Below are 22714 nucleotides of genomic sequence, written 5' to 3'. Positions count from 1 at the left end.
CTGTAACATGTGCATGGGAACAGTTTGCCACATGCTTTAGAATTCTTCAAAAGATTGTACCAAACATTAATATTGCCAAAGGCCCCAGGCATTGGCAAAAGCTTTCTCCATTTGTTATCCCATATGTGATATTGTTTGTGTCTTGTATGTTTAAAACTAGAAAATATTGTTTACGTGATTTTTAATGTGTGTGCATGATTTTAAGCAAGTATTTTGTATTCTGGTACTTAGAACAGCCTGTAAATATCCAAATAGATATAAAATGTTTGAAGTTTACAAAAAATAATCCCAAATATTATAGCTACCTTTAAAAAAGAATCAAATTTACAACCTTTAGGATGAAGAGCAGGAACCCCTCCCCTAATGGTTGTTTGCTTGTTAAAGGACCTAGAAATTTTCAGGTGTGACACAAGGAAAGAAACATAAAAAATTGACTTTAGATACAGACTCCTTAAGAAGTACTAAACAACAGCTTATTCATTCATCCATTCAACAGTTTTCAACTCCTACAATGTATAAAATACTGTGAAAATCAGTAATTCAATTTTTGGATCTTATGTGCTCCAAGAAATAGAGCTAGTAAAATATCATTGTTTTTCAACAGTAAGATTAAGAAACATTAAAAATATTTGATAGGTTGAAGAATGCTGGTTAGGTCTTTGGTAGGATGTCCTTCAGGTGGGATTTGTCTCATGTTTTTCTCATGATTAGACTGGGGTATTGGCTTTGGGGGGAGACTACAGAGGTGTAGTGCCATTTTCAACACATCATATCGAGAATATACACTTAATATGATTTATCATTGTCTATGTTAACTTTGATCACCTACCTTGAGGTAGTGTTTGTCAAGTTGGCATCATAAAGTTGGTCTTTTTCTCTCCTCTTTTCATAGTCCTTTTTGGAAAAAGCACTTTTAGGAGGGATCAGGAGTTATGTTCCTCCTACTTGAGGCAGAATATCTACATAAATTATTAGGGAATTATGTATAGGAGATTTATTTATTCTATCTTATTTATTAAATAACTTATTTATATCATTATGGATTAATGACAAGGAAAGTCTGAGAAATTCTGTGTATAGAACCTTAAGGAGACATGACAACTAAATGTAATGTGGTATCCTGGATGTGATCCTGGAAAAGAAAAAGCACATTACAGAAAAACAGTGGAGAGTTTGGGTGTATTTTAATTATTGATAAGGTATCAGTACTGGTTCATTAATTATAACAAATATACCATATTTATTTATTCATTTATTTTTATTTTTTTATTTTTTATTTTTTAAATTTTACATCCAAATTAGTTAGCATATAGTGCAACAATGATTTCAGGAGTAGATTCCTTAGTGCCCCTTACCCATTTAGCCCATCCCCTCTCCCACAACCCCTCCAGTAACCCTCAGTTTGTTCTCCACATTTATGAGTCTCTTCTGTTTTGTCCCCCTCCCTGTTTGTATATTATTTTTATTTCCCTTCCCTTATGCTCATCTGTTTTGTCTCTTAAAGTCCTCAAATGAGTGAAGTCCTATGATTTTTGTCTTTCTCTGAGTGACTCATTTCACTTAGCATAATACCTTTCAGTTCCATCCATGTAGTTGCAAATGGCAAGATTTCATTCTTTTTGATTGCTGAGTAATACTCCATTGTATATATACACCACATCTTCTTTATCCATTCATCCATCAATGGACATTTGGGCTCTCTCCATACTCCAGCTATTGTTGATAGTGCTGCTATAAACATGGGGGTGCAGGTGTCCCTTTGAAACAGCACACCTGTATCCCTTGGATAAATGCCTAGCAGTACAATTGCTGGGTCATAGGGTAGTTCTATTTTTAGTGTTTTGAAGAACCTCCATACTGTTTCCCAGAGTGGCTGCACCAGTTTGCATTCCCAGCAACAATGCAAAAGAGATCCTCTTTGCACGCATCCTCGCCAACATCTGTTGTTGCCTGAGTTGTTAATGTTAGCCATTCTGACAGGTGTAAGGTGGTATCTCATTTTGGTTTTGATTTGTATTTACCTGATGATGAGTGAAGTTGAGCATTTTTTCATGTGTTGGTTGGCCATCTGGATGTCTTCTTTGGAGAAGTGTCTATTCATGTCTTTTGCCCATTTCTTCACTGTATTATTTGTTTTTTGATAAGTTCTTTATAGATTTTGGATACTAACCCTTTCTCTGATATGTCATTTGCAAATATCTTCTCCCCTTCTGTCGGTTGCCTTTTAGTTTTGCTGATTGTTTCCTTCACTGTGCAGAAGCTTTTTATTTTGATGAGGTCCTAGGAGTTCATTTTTGCTTTAGTTTCCCTTGCCTCTGGAGACATGTTGAGTAAGAAGTTGCTGCAGCCAAGATCAAAGAGGATTTTGCCTGCTTTCTCCTCATGGGTTTTGATGGCTTTCTGTCCTCCATTGAGGTCTTTCATCCATTTTGAGTTTATTTTTGTGTCTGGTGTAAAAAAAAGTGGTCCAGGTTCATTCTTCTGCATGTCACTGTCCAGTTTTCCCAGCACCACTTGCTGAAGAGACTGTCTTTATTCCATTGGATATTCTTTCCTGCTTTGTCAAAGATTAGTTGGCCATAAGTTTTTGGGTCCATATCTGGGTTCTCTATTCTGTTGCATTGATCTGAGTGTCTGTTCTTGTGTCCCTACAGTACTGTCTTGATGATTACAGCTTTGTAGTATAGCTTGAAGTCTGGGATTGTGATGCCTCCTGCTTTGGTTTTCTTTTTCAAGATTGCTTTGGCTATTTGGGGTCTTTTCTGGTTCCACACAAATTTTAGGATTGTTTGTTCTAGCTCTGTGAAGAATGCTGGTGCTATTTTGATAGGGATTGCATTGAAAACGTAGATTGCTTTGGGTAGTATTGACATTTTAACAATATTTGTTCTTCCTATCCGGGATCATGAAATCTTTTTCCATTTTTATGTGTCTTCTTCAATTTCTTTCATAAGCTTTCTATAGTTTTCAGTGTATAGATTTTTCACCTCTTTGGTTAGATTTATTCCTTGGTATTTATGGTTTTTTGTGCAACTGTAAATGGGATCGATTCCTTGATTTCTCTTTCTGTCTCTTCATTGTTGGTTTATAGGAATGCAACTGATTTCTGTGCGTTGATTTTATATCTTGCAAATTTGCTGAATTCATGAATCAATTCTCGCAGTTCTTTGGTGGAATTTTTTGGGCTTTCCATATACAGTATCATGTCATCTGTGAAGACTGAAAGTTTGACCTCCTCCTGGCTGATTTGGATGCCTTTTATTTCTTTGTGCTGTCTGATTTCAGAGGCTAAGACTTCCAATACTATGTTGAATAACAGTGGTGAGAATGGACATCCCTGTCTTGTTCCTGACCTTAGGGGGAAAGCTCTCAGTTTTTCCCCACTGAGGATGATATTAGCGTTGGGTCATTCATATATGGCTTTTATGATCTCAAGGTATGCTCCTTCTAACCCTACTTTCTTGAAGGTTTTTACCAAGAAAGGATGCTGTATTTTGTCAAATGCTTTGTTTGCATCTATTGAGAGAATCATATGGTTCTTGTCCTTTCTTTTGTTGATGAGATGAATCATGTTAATTGTTTTGCGGATATTGAATCAGCCTTACATCCCAGGTATAAATCCTGCTTGGTCACAGTGAATAATTTTTTTAATGTATTGTTGGCTAATATCTTTTTGAGGATTTTTGCATCCATCTTCATTAGGGAAATTGGACTATAGTTCTCCTTTTTAGTGGGGTCTCTGTCTGGTTTTGGAATCAAGGTCATGCTGGCTTCAGAGAAAGAGTTTGGAAGTTTTCCTTCCGTTTGTATTTTTCAGAACAGCTTCAAGAGAATAGGTGTTAACTTCCTTAACTGGCCTTGAACTCTTGTTTTTTGGCAGATGTTTGATTACTAATTCGATTTCCTTACTGGTTATGGGCATATTCAAATTTTACTCTCTATTTTACTCTCTTTTTCAGTTTTCATAGTGTATATGTTTCTAGGAATTTGTCCATTTCTTCCAGATTACCCATTTTATTGGCATATAATTGCTCATATTATTCTATTATTGTTTTTATTTCTGCTGTGTTGTTTGTGATCTCTCCTCTTTCCTGCTTGATTTTATTTATTTGGGTCCTTCCCTTTTTCTTTTTGATCCAACTGGCTAGTGGTTTATCAATTTTTTTAATTCTTTCAAAGAACCAGCTTCTGGTTTCATTATTCTGTTCTACGGTTTTTTTGGTTTCGATAGCATTAATTTCTGCTCTAATCTTTATCATTTCCTGTCTTCTTCTGGTTTTGTGTTTTATTTGCTGTTCGTTTTCCAGCTCCTTAAGGCATAAGGTTTTGTTGTGTATCTGAGATCTTTCTTCCTTCTTTAGGAGGCCTGGATTGCTATATACTTTCCTCTTATGACTGCCTTTGCTGCCTCCCAGAGGTTTTGGGTTGTGGTATTATCATTTTCATTAACTTCCATATACTTTTTAATTTCCTCTTTAACTTCTTGGTTAGCCCATTCATTCTTTAGTAGGATGTTCTTAAGTCTCCCAGTATTTGTTACCTGTCCAAATTTTTTCTTGTGGTTGATTTCAAGTTTCATAGCATTGTGGTCTGAAAATACGCACAGTATGATCCTGATTTTTTGGTACTTACTAAGGGCTGATTTGTGTCCCAGTATATGCTCTATTCTGAAGAACGTTCCATGTGCACTGGAGAAGAATGTATATTCTGCTGCTTTAGGATGAAATGTTCTGAATATATCTGTTAAGTCCATCTGGTCCAGTGTGTCACTCAAAGCCATTGTTTCCTTGTTGATTTTTTGAATAGATGATCTGTCCATTGCTATGAGTGGGATGTTGAAGTCTCCTACTATTATGGTTTTACTATTGATGAGTTTCTTTATGTTTGTGATTAATTGATGTATATGTTTGGGTGCTTCCGTATTTGGCGCATAAATGTTTACAATTTTTAGGTCTTCTTGGTGGATAGACCCCTTGATCATGATATAATGCTTTCTTCATCTCTTGATACAATCTTTACATTAAAGTTTAGATTGTCTGATATAAGTATGGCTACTCTGGCTTTCTTTTGTTGACCATTAGCATGATAGATGGTTCTCCATCCCCTTATTTTCAATCTGAAGGTGTCTTTAGGTCTAAAGTGGGTCTCTTGTAAACAATATATAGATAGATCTTGCTTTCTTATCCATTCTGTTACCCTATGTCTTTTGATTGGAGCACTAAGTCTATTGACTTTTAGAGTGAGTACTGAAAGATATGAATTTATGCCATTATGATGCTTGTAGAGTTGGAGTTTCTGGTGGTGTTTTCTGGTCCTTTCTAATCTTTGTTGCTTTTGTGTATATATATATATATATATATATATATATATATATATATATATTCATCTTTTCTCCCCTCAGAGAGTTCCCCTTAAAATTTCTTGCAAGACTGGTTTAGTGGTCACAAACTCCTTTAATTTTTGTTTTTCTGGGAAACATTTTATCTCTCTTCTATTTTGAATGACAACCTCGCTGGATAAGGAATTCTTGGCTGCATATTTTTCTGATTCCGCACACTGAATATATCCTGCCACTCCTTTCTGGCCTGCCAAGTTTCTGTGGATAAGTCTGTTGTAAACCTGATCTGTCTTCCCTTGTAGGTTAGGGACTTTTTTTTCCCTTGCTGCTTTCATGATTCTCTCCTTGCCTGAGTATTTTGTGAATTTGACTATGATATGCCTTGTTGATTGCCGGTTTTTGTTGAATCTAATGGGGGTCCTCTGTGCTTCCTGGATATTGATGTCTATGTCTTTCCCCAGGTTAGGAAAGCTTTTCGCTATGATTTGCTCACATAACCCTTCTACCCCTATTTCTCTCTCTTCCTCTTCTGGGACTCCTATCATTATGATGTTGTTCCTTTATTAATGAGTCACTGATTTCTCTATATCTTAATTCGTGCTCTTTTGCTTTAATCTCCCTCTTTTTTTCTGCTTCATTATTCTCTATGTTTGTCCTCTATATTACTGATTCTCTGGTCTGCCTCATCTATCCTTATCACCACGTGATCCATAGTGATTGCAGCTCAATTATAGCATTTTTAATTTCATTCTGGCTATTTTTTTTTACTTCTTTTATCTCTACAGAAAGGGATTCTAATCTATTTTTGACTCCAGCTAGTATTCTTATTATCGTGATTTAAAATTCTGCTTTAGACATCTTGCTTGTATCTGTGTTGGTTAAATCCCTGGCTGTTGTTTTTTTGTGCACTCTCTTTTTGGGTGCATTCCTTAATTTTGTCATTTTGAAGGAAGAAAAGGAATGAAGAGGTAGAAAAATTGAAATTAAAAAAATTAAAATTAAAAAATATTAAAATTAAAAATTAAACACACACACACACACACACACACAAATCGAATAGATGATGCTAGATCCTAGGTGTGTTTTGGTGTTGGTGTTGAAAGTGGTATGACAGATTAGAGAAACAAAGGGTTGGGGAAAGGATATCATTTGAGAATTTGAAAAAAGAATACACTGAAGTAACTAAAATGAGATGATGGAGGTAAAATAGAATTTGGAAAATTATACACAAAAGTAAAGAATATAGTAGAAAACTATTAATGAAAAAATATTTTTAATAAAAATTAAAAATAAGTATGATTTTTTTCTTTTTCTGTATTTAAGAAAAAGAAAAGAAATGAAAAAGAGAAAAAATATAGAAAAAAAGGAAAAGAAAAAAAGAAATCGTTTGAAAATTTGAAAAAGTGAATACAATGTAGTACACTAAAATAAAATGATGGAAGTAATTGATTTTGAAAAAAAATTTACATAACACCAAAAAATATAGTAAAAAAATAAATGAAAAAATTTTAAATAAAAAGTGAAAGTAAAAATGAAGTTTTTCTCTTTCTGCTTTCAAGAAAAAGAAAAGAAATGGAAAAGAGTAAAAAAGAAAAAGAAAGAAAAAAAGAAATTGTTTGAAAATTTGAAAAGGTGAATACACTGAAGTATACTAAAATAAAATGCTGGAAGTAAAATAGAATTTTAAAAAATTTACACAAAAGTAAAAAATATTAAGAAAAATTAAAGAAAATGTTTTTAATAAAAATTTAAAATAAAAATGAATTTTTTGTCTTTCTGTATTCAAGAAAAAGGAAAGAAGTGTAAAAGAGAAAAAGAAAAAATAGAAAGAAAATTGAATGGATGAACACGCTAACAGACTGAAGTAGGACTAAAATTGTTTTGTTTTCCCCTAGAATCAGTTATGTAGCACTTTATAGTCCATAAACTAAGCCGACGATGAGGCTTGTGTTCTTGAAGAGTGAAGTTGGCTCAGTTGGGCAGGGTTTGGTGTAACAGCTCTGCTCTCCACTAGATGGCGCTGCTAGCCTACTGGGGTGGATTGTTGAGTTGCTCGTAGGTGTGTATGCGCTTGCGCGGCGGCGGTGGAAATGGCGTCACGCAGCCACCCAGTCTGTTCTCCCAGATCAGCAATCGCGCACGGGTCCTCTGTCATCAGCTGTCATCCACTCCCTGCTTTCACTCTCTGTGCCAAGGCTCCAGGCAGTACCTCTCTCCGAGTTTTGTCTCACATGCGGCTGTTTTCCCCGTGACTGCGGCTTTGGCCCGTTCCGCCCTTCTGCAGGAGGGTCTCACTGAGTAATGGCCAAATGAGCAATGGCCAAATGTCGGCTGCACCCAGGAATGCCCGCTGGACCCTGCTGTTGCAGGTGCCCTGAGACTGCGGCCAGGTGCCAGACACCCCAGAAAAATTTCATGAGATAGTGTAGCAGCAGCGTTTCAGAGATTATGGAAAATCACAACACATGTGCAGCACCAGGCTTCACCTTTAACTAGCTTGCCCCAGCAGCAGCAAATGTAGCTGCCTTCCGGGGTCTGCTGGAGCTAGGTGGCTTCAACAGTCTCTACCAAATGTCCTTCCAGCAGTGGAACCGCTTTTCCCCATGTGGCCTGAGGACCTCCCAGACCCCACTCTGTTTCTGGGGATTCGCTCTTCCCACCAGAGCACCGCCAGGTATGTAGCTGTGGAGTTGGCAGCCTTTGCGCTCCCCTTGTTTACAGTCTTAATGGAATTTAAACCCTCTCCTTTCTCCCTTTTTAGTTCAGTCCCTGTGGCTGTTTCCAATTTTCCTCTTTCTCTCCAACTGCTTTTGGGGAGGGGTGCTTTTCCCGTATTCTCCCCCCTCCCCAGTATACCTCCTCTCTCACCCACAAAAGCAGTTCCCTATGTTCCACAGCTTCTTGCTCCCCAAATTCACCTCTCTGCGCCACGTACCTGCTGAATTCTGTGTTTCAGGTTGTGCAGATTGTTGTGTTAATCCCCAGTTTTCTAGGTGTGTAGGATGGTTTAGTGTTGGTCTGGCTGTATTTCATGGACGTGAGACACACAAAAAACTTCCATGCTATTCTGCCATCTTGGCTCCTCCTCCACAAATATACCATATTAATATGAAATGTTAATATTAGGAACAACTGGATAAATGTCTTTACTCTCTTTCCAGTAATTCTGTGAATACAAAACTATTCTAACATTTAAAAAGCTTATTCAATAGAAAAAAAATCTTCCTCACATAAAATATTAATGCATTCAGGAATTATCAAGTTCTGGGAATCAAAGTCATACAGGTTTAGTGGTCATGTTAATTGCCACAATCTGTCAGTAACTGTTGAATTGTTAATGTGCACATATTCTTTGGTACATCAGACTCATTTCTAGAAATCTATTTAGTAGAAACAAAAGCAAAATGCAAGTGAGCCATTGTAATATTTTTTGGTAGTTGTCATAACAAAATATAAAAAACAAAATAACTTAAAACATCTTATTTAATTATTCAACAAAGAGGAATGGTTGAAGGAGCTGTGATACTTGTTTAGTAACCACTCTCTACGTGAATTATTCTCTGGAAAATATAACTACAGTATAATGAAATATACTATATGTATATATCCTATTGTACAATAACCAAATAAAGAAGAAGGTATTATATATGTATGGAATCATACATACTCAACTATTAACAATAGTTTCCTTAGAAAAGTATAATTGGAGTGGGTATTATTAACATTTACTTTAGCATCTCATTTTTGTTAGAATTTCTACAACCCTCACTGATTACTTTTGTGAGAAATAGATAGCTTTTCTTTTTAGAAAACAAGGATACATTCATTTGCAGATACATTATTGCTTTCATAGCTGTTATAGTATAATTTGTTAATATGCCCTTAATTAGTCAAACTCAGGTCAATTTCTCATAAGTTCATTAATAGGAAATTATAAAATAATTCTAGAGCCCCTACAGAAATTTAAGAGAATTAGATATCATTTAGTTAACTTTTTCACTCCTTTAATAGTTCTCTAATATGTGACTCCTGTGTTCCTATTGTTACTGCTTGCCAGGGATTGAAAGATGAATAGAGTATTATCCATACTTTCAAGTCTTATTGTGTAGTTGGGGAGATAGATAACTAATCAGTAGAGCAATGTAGTATATTGTCAACTTTACTCTTAAACGGTTTTGTAAGCAATATGCCATTTTAAATGTCACATGATGATTTACTGGAGACATTATCAAATCTTCATGAATAAAACCAGGAGAATAGAAATTGTATTTTGTATACTCAGTCTGTCTCTTTCAAGTGTTAAATGACATGAGCTAATGATTTGAATAACATCCCAAAATAAAAAGTAATTTTTCATTCTTGAGCTTTTTCCCCATGAATTTGTTGATTTTCTCACAAAAACAGATGCATTAGTGATCACTTTAGAGACAGATAATAGATTAATAGGTAGATAGGTAGGTAGCTAGATTAGATAGATAGATAGATAGATAGATAGATAGTCTTGGGTATAGAATTGTTTTATTCCCAGACTTTATATAAAGTTGTCCTTCATTTCTGAGTATTATAAAATTTCTATGCATTTAGGTTTCTCCAATTACAATATTGGAGATCAGACTAGAATATTAATTTATCTTTTTAGAGAAATCCTAGAAACCTGTTCAAACCCATCTACCTTTATTCTCAAAGAGGCTTAAGACAATAGTCATTCAGGATTGTTTTTCACCAGGAGGAAGAGGAGTCAACAGCAATTGAGATTTAGAGACCTACCTGACTAAATCTCAAGGTTATTCCCATATGGCTGCTTTTATGCTTTAGTTTCCTATCATAAGCAGTCTATGGTTTTTCCTTGTTGATTGAAAGTTTCATTACCTTATTATGTCATATCTTGCCTTGCACATTGGTGTTTGCCTTCTTTTATTTTTTTGTTTATTTATTTTGAGACAGAGAGAGAATGAGCAGGGGAGTGTCAGAGAGGGAAAAAGAGAATCCCAAGCAGGCTCTTCACTGTCAGCACAGAGCCCAGTGTGGGGCTTGAACCATGAGATCATGACCTGAGCCAAAACCAAGAGTAGGACACTTAACCGACTGAACCACCCAGGCACCCCAATGCCTTCTTATATTTTAATCATTAGTATTCTGCCCAGACTTCTATGCTTCATTGTTGCCTTGGGACTATGTAGCCCAGTGCTATTCTGTTGAGTGTGTAGGCAATGATAAGAACGTACTGGTAGGCAACATAACATAACCTTAAGGCATTTCTTGGACAAACTAGCTAAACCATTTTTGTTTTGTTCTGTTTCCTTTTTTAATCCTATAGCATGTGGAATAATTCTGCCTAGGCCTATTTCTAAATTGTAATTTATAAAGCCTGCCATTAAGTTATTCAGAGCAGTCCCTGAATATCTTTGGATATTTTCCATTTTTTGAAAAAAAGTCAATGAATTTTTTAAGAAAGAATAGTGTGTTATGGTTCATAATGCATATTTTTAAATATTTAGTCATAGTAAAAATGCATACCATTGGAAGAAGAGTAAGATATCCTGAAAAGTAGAAGATCTAGAAAATTGAGGTGTTTTCTTTTTTTATGTTGGCAGACATGAAAGCAGGATTGTCAGGAAAACAAAGCGAAGTTAGAATTTAGGACAACAATGCAATGCTAATTAGTGAGTTTTATATGCATAGATAGAAAGAAATGGGAAAGAGGACAGGATACCCATAATTGTGCTTTGTTTAACTTAGCCATTTGGTTAGCCACAGCTTTTACAACTAGATCTTTTATAGCTATGAAATCTTTATGCAGCTGTCCTTTTCTTTTTCTAACTTTTGTTGCTTTTGTGCACATTTCAAATGTTTTTGATCAAATGTATATACAGCCCAATGTGTTCTCCCTGAAAGCACTATCCTTTGACTAAGGAGAGCTGTAAAGTAGCTTTTACCAAGAATAAAGGTAAGGGAAGAAGGCTGAGAGGTTGATAGGAGGCAGGATGCTGCCTATTTCTTTAACAGTTTAAAAGAGATTTGAAGGGAAATGACATGACCATTGAAAGCCTGTTGGCTGGTCATAGAAAATGCCTCTGCGCAGTGGAAAGATTAGTAAAATACCAAAGATTCATGTGTAGCATTGGTTATAATCGCTATTCCTTTTTTCCCCACTTGGATGAAGTAAAAAGTGAAGTTCCTGCACAAATTCAGTGCCCTTGTCTCCTTCAATGCTGGCAGTGACCTGTACAGATAGGATTTTACATTCACACGTACAGAAGGGCTGATCTCCCCTGTTATCCTAGTGCTTCATGGTTATGATCTAAGACCTTCTGCTTCTCCCACAACATAAACCTTTCTTCTTGGAAACAAATAAAAGGGGCTGAGCTAGTGAGGATAGAATATATTACTTCATTCTATTTGAGGTCTTCTGATGACTCAAGATTAACTAGACCACTGAATAATCTCATTTAGCTAAACAAGCATGCAGCTCAAATTGGATCATTCTGTTTTGTTCAGCACAGGAAGAGATAGGAACAAAACACACTGAAATAAAGTACAAGTAGCTTTAATTGAAACAGTCATTGTGAAAACAATCTCAACAGAATAATCCAACATTTTTAGTTAAATTTGGGACTGGTTTTAAGAAGAAAGGAATTTTATTTGTGAATTTGAACTTTCTACATCATCTCTATGGATGACATTACATTCATATATGAAACTTTATAAGGTATTCATAATGTTTATATTTGATAATTGCATATTTGTACAACATGGCAAAGAGAAAGAATAATATGGTCAATTAATCTTGGACAAAGTAGGCAAGGATATGCAATGGGAAAAAGTCTCTTCAACAAATGGTGCTGGGAAAACTGGTCAGCTACATGCAAAAGAATGAATCTGAACCATTTTCTTACCCCATACACAAAAATAACCTCAGAATGGATTAAAGACTTAAATGTGAGGCCTGGAACTATAAAAATCCTAGAAGAGATCACAGGCAGAAATGTCTCTGACATTGGCTGTAGCAACACTTTTGTAGATATGGCTCCTGAGGCAAGGGAAATAGAAGCAAAAATAAACTATTGGGACTACATCAAAATAAAAACCTTCTGCACAGCAAAGGAAACAATCAACAAAACTAAAAGGCATTCTTCATAGTGGGAGAATATATTTATAAATTAGTTATCCAATAAAAGGTCAGTATCCAAAATATATAAAGAACTTATGCAACTCCACACCCCAAAACCAGATAATCCAATTTAAAAATGGGCAGAAGACATTAATAGACATTTCTCCAAAGAAGAAATCCAGATGGCCAACACACATATGAAAACATGCTCATCACTCATCATCAGGAAAATGCAAATCAAAACCACAATGAGATGTCACTTCATACCTGTAATAATGGCTAAAATCAAAAACACAAGAAACAACAACAAAAATTGTTGGCGAGGGACGGTGTGGAGAAAAAAGAAAGCCTGTAGCTGTTAGAGGGAATGCAAAGTGGTACAGCCACTGTGGAAAACAGTATGGGGTTCCACAAAGGTTAAAAATAGAACTACCCTATATGGTCCAGTAATTAAATCACTGGGTATTTACCCCCTCCCCAAAATACAAAAACACTAATTCAAAGGATAAATATATTCCTATGTTTATAGCAGTATTATTTACAATAGCCAAATTTTGGATTCAGCCCATTTCCATTGGTAAATAAATGTCTAAAGAAGATGTTATATGTAATGTGTACACACAACTATACAGACACACTGGAATATTATTCAGCCATAAAAAGAGTGAAATATCCCATTCACAGCAACATGAATGGAGCTAGAGTATATTGCTAAGTGAAATAAGTTAGAGAAAGTCAAACACCATATGATTTCATTCATGTGGCATTTAAGAAAACAAACAAGCAAAGGGAAAAAAAGACAGAAAATCAAGAAACAGACTCTTAACTATAGAGAGCATACTGATAGTTACCAAAAGGTAGGTGGGTGGGAGATGGGTGAAATCGGTGATGGGGATTAAAAGTGCACTTGTGATGAGCACTGTGTGTGATGTATGGAAGTGTGGAATCACTGTATTTTATACCTGAAACTAATATAACATTGTATGCTAACTATACTAGAATTTTAAAGAAAATAATAAAAGCAGTATAAGAGAGTAGTCATTTTTTATGTTTACAAAAGGTACATTTTCAGGCTATTTTTTGAAAATATTGATATTTGTCCCAGGAGGAGTTTATGCTATCAACTTGTAGATAAAATCTTTAGCCAGTTGTTCAAGAGCTAGTTTATGGATATAGGATGAAATACAAGAATGTTATAAAAGGAAAAAAGAATTCACATTCTTATTGGAAAAACACATCCATGGGCCTTTGGAAGAGGAATTAACCCATGGGGGCCTTGAATGGATATATATATTTAAAGTAAATTTTACATTTTATCATTAAGAAGTATTATAATTCATTGTTTTACTATTCTACCTCTAACTTGAACAATTAATTTCAAAAAAAGTCTTGTTTTCTATCTACCTGTATTTATGCCTGTCTCTATAATGTAGCTATTGATCTATCATCTATATCATCTATCTACCCTTCTATCCATCCACCCCTCCCTCATCTACCTACCTACTTACCTACCAATACATGTATTAATCTACCTCTCATTTATCTATAGACCTGATTAAACAAATACCTATTATTCCATCTATTAATTTATTTTGGACTTGTGATAGAGTGTTTGATTAATCACAGTCCCAAGTTCTTAGGACACTGTCATTAGAAATTTATGCGAGTCCTCTCCTTTGTTTTTCCCCTTCCTTCAGCTCATTTTTTTTCTTCCTTTCCTTCTTTCTCTTTTAATGCTCTATTTCCATTCCTCTCCTGCCGTAGTAATCATTCTTATAATTTGATATGAATTATTTATTTGTGTATGCTTTTGTTTATGTGCATATATATTTAATTTACATAAATGCTATTATGTTATAAACACATTCTATTTCTTTTCCATTCAGTACCATGTTTTAAAGATCTATTTATGTCTCTGTATTTGGATCTAGTCTTTTTTCCTAACTGCTACAGTGTTATGGAGTGTTCATGCAGCACATTTTATTGCCCCAGTCCTCCCAATAATGAACACCTGGATTGCATTCAAGTTACTTGTGTTAAAAACAATACTGGAATAAACATTTATATATATTTTCTCATATTCGTGCAAGAATTTCTTTGGGACATATATTCAGGATATGACCTTATCTAGGTCATAGCATATCCCTACATTGAACTTAACTTAAAATTGTCACCTTACTCTTAAGAAATGGCTGGGTCAATTTAAACTCCCACAAGCAGTTAATGAGATTTTTCATATCTCCACTTCCTCAGCAGCACTTGCATTATCTAGTTTTCTAATATTTTCACACTATAATAAGTATAAATTATTATGTCTTTGTTTTAGTGGCCTTCTTTTCAGTCTTCTGTGAAATGCTGCTTTATATCTTTTGCCAATTTCTCTCTTTTTTTTAAATTTTATTTATTTATTTTGAGAGAGAAAGAGAAAGAAAACACCTTTTGTTAACTTCTATTAACTTTATTGATTTCTCACCATTATATATTTCACTTTGGAGGAGTGTACCTTTTTTGCATGCAATGGAATAGAAATCCAGTTATATTTTCTTCATATGGTGGGCCAGTTTTCATACATCATCAATTAGATACCCAGCCATTAGGCCATTGATCCATGTCTTACTCAACACCCATGAATTTTTTTATTCTAGAAAACATGAAAGCTAGTAGACAATGAAGTGACATTTCTTAAGTGGTGAAAGAAAAAAAAATGTATATCATCAACACAGAATTCTATGTCCAGAGAAAACACCTTTTAGAAATGGGTAAGTGTGGAGTAAAGACATTTTCAGACAGATGTTGAGGGAATTTACTGCAAGAAGCAAACTGTGTAAGATTTAAAATTTCTTGCACTATTTGTAAAGCAGTGTAAATATTATTTGCAGGTTGACTTTAATTAAATATATACATATATGCATGTATATATTCAATGGTTATATATATATATATATATATATAACATATAATAATACAATATATATATAACAGATAATAATGCAATAATACAATAAATACAATAAATATATATTATAAAACCCAAGACAACCACTAAATTTTCTTAAAGGAATGATAAGTCCATAGAGGTGATAAAATAGAATAAGTAACAGGTGGAACAAGTAGAAAACAACTATCAAAATGATCAATTTTAAGGGCGCCTGGATGGCTCAGTTAAGTGTCCAATTTTGGCTCAGGTCATGATCTCAGTTTGTGAGTTCAAGCCCTGATATGGGCTCAGTGCTGACAGCTCAGAGCCTGGAGCCTGCTTTGGATTCTATGTCTCCCTCTCTCTGCTCTTCCCATGCTCACTCTGTCTCTCAAAAACAAATAAACACTTAAAAATTTTTTAAATGATCAATTTTAGCTGAGTATATCAAAATGATATTAAATGTTAATGGCCTAAACATATTAATTAAAGGAAGAGATTGCCAGATTGTATTAAAATAAGAAGATATCAGACTATATGATGTCCATATGAAACTATCTTCAAATATGAAGATATAGGTAGGATAAAAGTTAACAGGATGGCAAAAAATATATATACCATACAAACCCCAGACAAAATAAAACTGGGATACATACATTAATATCAGATGAAATAGACTTCAAAATAAGGAATATTATCAGGGGTGAATAGGGTCACTGTATAATAATAAAGGAATCAATTTTTCCAAGAGGACATGATAATTGTGATTTACATCTAACAGTAGAACTTCAAAATAATCAAAAGAAAAGATAGAATTGAAATATGGACAGTTCTAATTAGAGGCTTTGGCACTCCAACATCATTAGCTGATAGGACAAACATGTAGAAAATTAGTAAGTGTATAGAAGACTTGAAGTACACTACTAATCAATTAATCTAATTAACATTTCTAGAACACTACACACACCCCCAAAAACAGAAAACACATTATTCTCAAATGCATGTTGAATTTTCACCAAGAGAGATTGTATTCAGGTCCATAAAACAAATCTTAAATTTAAAAAAGTGAAGGATACAAAGTATGTTTATAGCAGAAAACTGAATTCAATTAGAATTCAGTAAAAAAATAAGAGAATTTTCTAATTTTTTGTTCTTGTTTCCTAATTGCATTTCAGAGTTGTTATCATATTCTCTGTTATTTAAGTATAATAAATTTGTTTAAGAATTACATTGGGGTCAGCATATATTCAATTATGCATATATTACATGCATTTGAAAGAAACATACTTTTCATTCATGTGATTGTTAACTAGGTTGCGTATATTTATCATGCTATTTATTCTGTAAACTTACTGTATTGTTGCCTGCTTATTCTGCCATTTAATAAGTGGCTTATTAAATGTCCATGATTACATATTTACTTATTTCTTCTTTGACACTATTTTGGGGCAATGCATTTATTCCACTCAAGTTCAAAATTAGACTTTTGTTTTAAGGTGAATTCTCGCAGATTTTTTTTTTATTCCTGAAATTCATGCTTCTTCATGCTCTTTTAAATTGCATTTGATATTTTTTATTATTAAAAATATGAGACTCTTAAATAGAACAAACTGAGGGTTGATGGGGGTGGGAGTTAGGGGGTGAGTTAAATGGCATTAGGGAGGGCACTTTTCAGGATAAGCACCGGGTGTCATATGTAAGAGATGAATCACTGGGTTCTATTCCTGAGTCCAAGACTACAGTGTATGTTAACTAACTTGAGAATAAAAAAAATTCTTCATGCATTTGAGTTACTGGTATTTCTCTATGATAGATTTGTGAGGAGGGAGGCAGCAACTCAAGCTAGTTCTTGTCAGGGACTAGAAGTCAGGTCCATGGGTTTAGTTTTACACATCTCACAAGAACTCATAATTAGTTAGTTATAATTATATCTGTGTATGTGTGTGTGTGTGTGTGTGTGTGTGTGTGTGTGTGTATGCACATGTATTAGAAATATGACATTCATTTTATGTGTATAACATACTATCCTGGCTTATGTTATTTTGCATACAACAGTGTGACTATTTAACCTTTATTTGGTGTCCTGCTGAATGTTTTTATAGGAAAACTAATGAAATATAGGACTGAATTTTCAAAGACTATTACTTGAACTTGTGATTGGCTCAATGCCTTTCCATAAGTAGATGTTTCCTTGAATTGTGAAGCAATAATTGGACACTGGAGAGCTATTATTTGTGGGGCCTCTAAGTAAATTTTGTTTTAATGCAAAGCCAAAGTAGAGTGCTGGTAAAGGGTATCTGGAAATATGGCTCAGTGTATGTAGTGGTTTTGTATGGAAAACACATTTCCTTTGCACTAGGGCATAACATCTAAAAATTTGGCAATCTGTATAATCCTTGATACTTCTGGATAATGTCATAATCAGAGATAAAGGAACATAAGTGTATTAACATCTCCAAAGCTGTGCACTATTTCTTCCCCTTTTTAGTTTATTTTTGTGACGTTTTATTGTATAAGATTCCATTTCAATTTAAAATCCATGTTTAGGAGGAGTAATTTAGGGAAACTATTACCAATTGTGGACATTTTGAGAAACTTTTTGAAACAAACTAAGTTAGTTACTAACTAACTGGTTTAGAATTGAGAGTTTATGTGTTGTGACTACTTTCCCCTAGCAAAATAGATTAGAAATACACCAGGATGATATCTGAAGAATGAGGCTGAGGTCAGTTCACTGTAGTGTGTCCATTTCTGGATGCCTGATGGTAAATTTTAGGGATCTGAAGAAGTCTGGTAAGAATTCAAAAATTAAAGGTGATAAGAGAGAAAATTAGTCCCTTAGACGGATTTCAACAAGAACTTGTCAAGATGAGGTCTGCAGATGGAACACAGGGGAAAAAAATACACAAAACTTACACAAGGTATTTTTTTTTATGTAAACATGTATGCATTCAGTGTTTTCTTACTATGATTTCATGTTGATTTTAATTTACAGAGGCATTTAAAAATTATAGAGGCATTTTATAAGAATAGTTTAGACACATGTTATTAACACATAATTAACAATATCAGTCGACTTCTTACAAACATCCTGGATTTAAAAACTGAATTAAGAATTGGAGCGTCTGAGTGGCTCAGTCGGTTAAGCATCCGACTTCGGCTCAGGTCGTGATCTCATGGTTCTTGGGTTTCAGCCCCTCGTCAGGCCTTGTGCTGACAGCTCAGAGCCTGGAGCCTGCTTCAGATTTTGTGTCTTCTTCTCTCTCTGACCCCTCCTCTGCTCATGCTCCGGCTCTCTCTCTCTCAAAAAAAAAAAAAAAAAAAAAAAGCGTTAAAAATCCCCACCACTTTTGGTGTATGCATGTGCATATTTAGCAATTAGTTTAGGCACACATACAAGGAAATAAGATATAGAATTGTTAATCCTTAATCCCTTAATATTAATAGGCTCAACACTTGACAGCTTTATTGGGTATGTGTTTGGTTGTGTGTTCTTTTTCTGAGATGTTGTTTCATGCTCATCTTCCAAATGGCTCTTTTAAAGACCTGAATTGATTCCATTCCTGACTGTAGAATGTGTGTTTTCAAACCAACTTTGAATTTTCTTAGTGTTCCATAATTGAGTAGAGATAAATTTATTCATACCAAAAAGGTAGTTTTGTTCCTTATCTTCTCCTTACTCTGCTGTATTTCCTTTTCCTCTTGATTTTAGTACAATATTCAATGCTGGGATTAAAGTACTTTTAGCTATGTTCACATGTGTTCTCAGTGCAATACTTCCCTTTTGTTCAGGTTCCTCTACAATAAATTTCATATTTCCAGACACCACATTGAAGTTTATCTTTGAATCAATGATTGCATTAGAAAATCTGGTTTTGCTGTTGATTCAGCTAGACTAACATTGGTAACAAATTGATTAGTATAGTCTCCTATCTATTAATAGTGTAGTCTTCTACCTACTAATGTGCCAATCCTGATTATTCTAATTATACTTTTCTACTTGGTTCTATTCCCACATCTATTTTGATACGACAGTGAATTCCAGAACATTTTGAAAGGATTATAATTTATCTTGTTTTTATGTGTTACATATATATATATGTGTGTGTGTGTGTGTGTGTGTATATATATATATACACATATATATTTCCCAGAAACATATTAAAATTTCCCTTGCAAAAAAATAATTGGTAGTTTTTAATGTGCCTTATGTGTTTTACTTGAAAAACTTTACTGCATTGAATTTAGGGCCCATAGGGATTAAAATCCAGGTCCTACATGCCTTAAAGCCTATCTGAGGTTGGAAAAAGCATCTGGATAGTAATAGCACTTTATTTTCTCTTCTCTTTACTATTTGTCTTACCTCCAGGATGTTCAAGTTAAATGCATGTTGCCGAATTTTTTTATGTTCAGTTTTTATAAAACATTAATTTGTTTTTCTCCTTTAGACTTGTGAGTCAGTAGCAAATAATAACATAGATCCATTTGTAACCTTATTATTTCCATGTAGACCTTTAAAATAAGTGGATGCAATCATTAATCAGGCAAGCTTTGGGGAATTAGTGGAAACTCTCTTTTATTCATTGAGGTTGGCCAGTGAGATATATGTTTTTCACTGATTACCTGGAGCTTTTTTGTTTAAATCCACACTCTCCAAAAGAGGCAAGGGGTTATATATCTTAATAAATGTGACAAATATGGGTATTTCATATCCTAAAACAAGTGGTTTTGTGTAAACTTGACCACCAGAGATATCTGACAGAAATGTCTTGGGGCGCCTGGGTGGCGCAGTCAGTTAAGCGTCCGACTTCAGCCAGGTCACGATCTCGCGGTCCGTGAGTTCGAGCCCCGCGTCGGGCTCTGGGCTGATGGCTCAGAGCCTGGAGCCTGTTTCTGATTCTGTGTCTCCCTCTCTCTCTCTGCCCCTCCCCCGTTCATGCTCTGTCTCTCTCTGTCCCAAAAATAAATAAACGTTGAAAAAAAAAATTAAAAAAAAAAAAGAAATGTCTTTAATTTCTGCTACATTTGAAATAAGAAAGGGGCCTTAAAATTATGATAAACTGCCCAGTACCTGGGGCCATGTTATGTGAAGGGTGGTTCTTTAGTAATTAGTATAAAGCCTCCTTCTCTTTTATATATGTTGGGAGTGAGAGAAAAATTGGTATTTTTTCCCGTGTAAGCTTTTAAAATATAATTTTAATCATCATGTTTGAAGAGGGGAGACAGAGACATTTTACTATATTATCTCTTAGTTATAAACATGTAGTTCTGCCCTCCCTCATGTACCTTATGTCTAGTAACACCAACATTCCAATTTAGCAATGTGTGTGTATGAGTGTGTGTGTGATTGAAAGGATACATGTATTTCTTATTTTTTAAAATTTTTGTTAATTATTTACATTAGGTATATAATGTAATTCAGCAATTATATACATTTCTCAGTGCTCATCAAGATAAGTGTACTTTTAATCCCCTTCATCTATTTCACTCACCATCCCACCTATATCTCCTCTGGCAAACTCCAGTTTGTTCTCTATATTTAAGAGTCTGTTTTTTTGTTTGTCTCTTTTTTGTTTTTCCTTTTTTGATTGTTTTGTTCCTTTGCTCATGTGTTTTGTTTTGTTTCAAATAATATGGTTTTTGTCTGTATGACACTAGCATTATATCTTTTAGGTCCATATATATATATATATATATATATATATATAACCAATATATATATTGGTTACACACACACACACACACACACACCATATCTTCTTTATCTTCTTTGTTGATGGACCCATGGGTTGCTTCCATATCTTGGTATTGTAAATATTGCTGCAATAAACACAGGGTACATACGCGTTTTCAAATTAATGTTTTAATTTTCTGTAGGAAAATACCCAGTAGTGGAATTATAGGATCGTAGGGTAATTCTATTTTTGAGGAACCTCTATACCATTTTCCATAGTGGTTGTACCAGCTTGCATTCCTACCAATAATGCATAAGAGTTCACTTTTCTCAACATCTTTGCCAGTACTTTTTATTTCTTGTGTTTTTTATTTTAGCCATTCTGACAGGAGTAAGGTGATATCTCACTTATCACCTGATGATTAGTGACATTGAGTCTCTTTTCATGTGTCTGTTGGCAATGTGTGTATCTATATGTCTTCTTTGGAAAAATGTCTATTCATGTCTTCTTCCCATTTTTAAATCAAATTATTATTTTTGTGTGTGTGTTTATGTGTTTGCTTGATGTTGGTTTTGAGTGTATAAGTTCTTTATATATTTTGCACACTAATCTTTTATAGGGTATATCATTTACAAATATCTTCTCGCATTCATTACATTATTTTTTTTTGCATTGTTGATTGTTTCCTTTGCTGTGCAGAAGTTTTTATTTTGATGTAAGTCCCAATAGTTTAATTTTGCTTTTATTTTCCTTGCCAGAAGAGAAAAATCTAGAAAAATTATCTCTATGATGGATGTCAAAGAAATTACTGCTTATGTTTTTTTTCTAGGAATTTTATGGTTTCTGGTCTTGCATTTAGGTCTTTAAGGCATTTTGAATTTATTTTTATGTGTGATGTAAGGTATTGGTCCAGTTTCATTCTTTTGCATGTAGCTGTCCAGTTTCCCCACAACCATTTTTTGAAGAGACTATTTCCCGATGTATATTCTTGCCTGCTTTGTCAAAGATTAATTGACCATAAAAGCATGGGTTTGGGACACCTGGGTGGCTCTGTTGGTTGGGCGACCGACTTCGGCTCAGGTCATGATCTCATGGTTTGTGAATTTGAGCCCCACATCGGGCTCTGTGCTGACAAATTGGAGCCTGGAGCCTCCTTCAGATTCTGTGTCTCCCCCCTCTCTCTGCCCGTCCCCTTCTCACACTGTGTCTCTCTGTCTCTCAATAACAAATAAACATTAAAAAAAAAAGCATGGGCTTATTTCTGGAATCTCTATTCCATTCTACTGGTCTATGTATCTATTTTTGGGTCAGTACCATACTATTTTGACTACTACAGGTTTGCAGTATATTTTGAAATCTGAGATTGTGATACCTTCAGCTTTGTTATTCTTTTTCAAGACTGCTTTGGCTATTTGGGTTCTTTTGTGGTTCCATACAAATCTTAGTATTGTTTTTGTTCTAGTTCTGTGCAAAATGCTCTTGGTATTTTGATAGGGATTACGTTAAATCTGTAGATGGCTTTGAGTAGTATAGACATCTTGACAATATTTGTTCTTCCTCCATGAGAATGAAATATATTTCCATTTGTATTTAAATTCATTTACCAGTTCTACTAGTTTTTTGATTCAGTCTTTAGGATTTTCTATATATAGAATTATGCCACCTGCAAATAG

This window comes from Lynx rufus, unplaced genomic scaffold, assembly GCF_022079265.1.
Source record: "Lynx rufus isolate CCGP_SWC_20201006 ecotype Redwood Valley unplaced genomic scaffold, mLynRuf1.p SCAF_3, whole genome shotgun sequence".
In the NCBI taxonomy this organism is placed as follows: Eukaryota; Metazoa; Chordata; class Mammalia; order Carnivora; family Felidae; genus Lynx; species Lynx rufus.
This window is presented reverse-complemented; position numbering follows the sequence as displayed.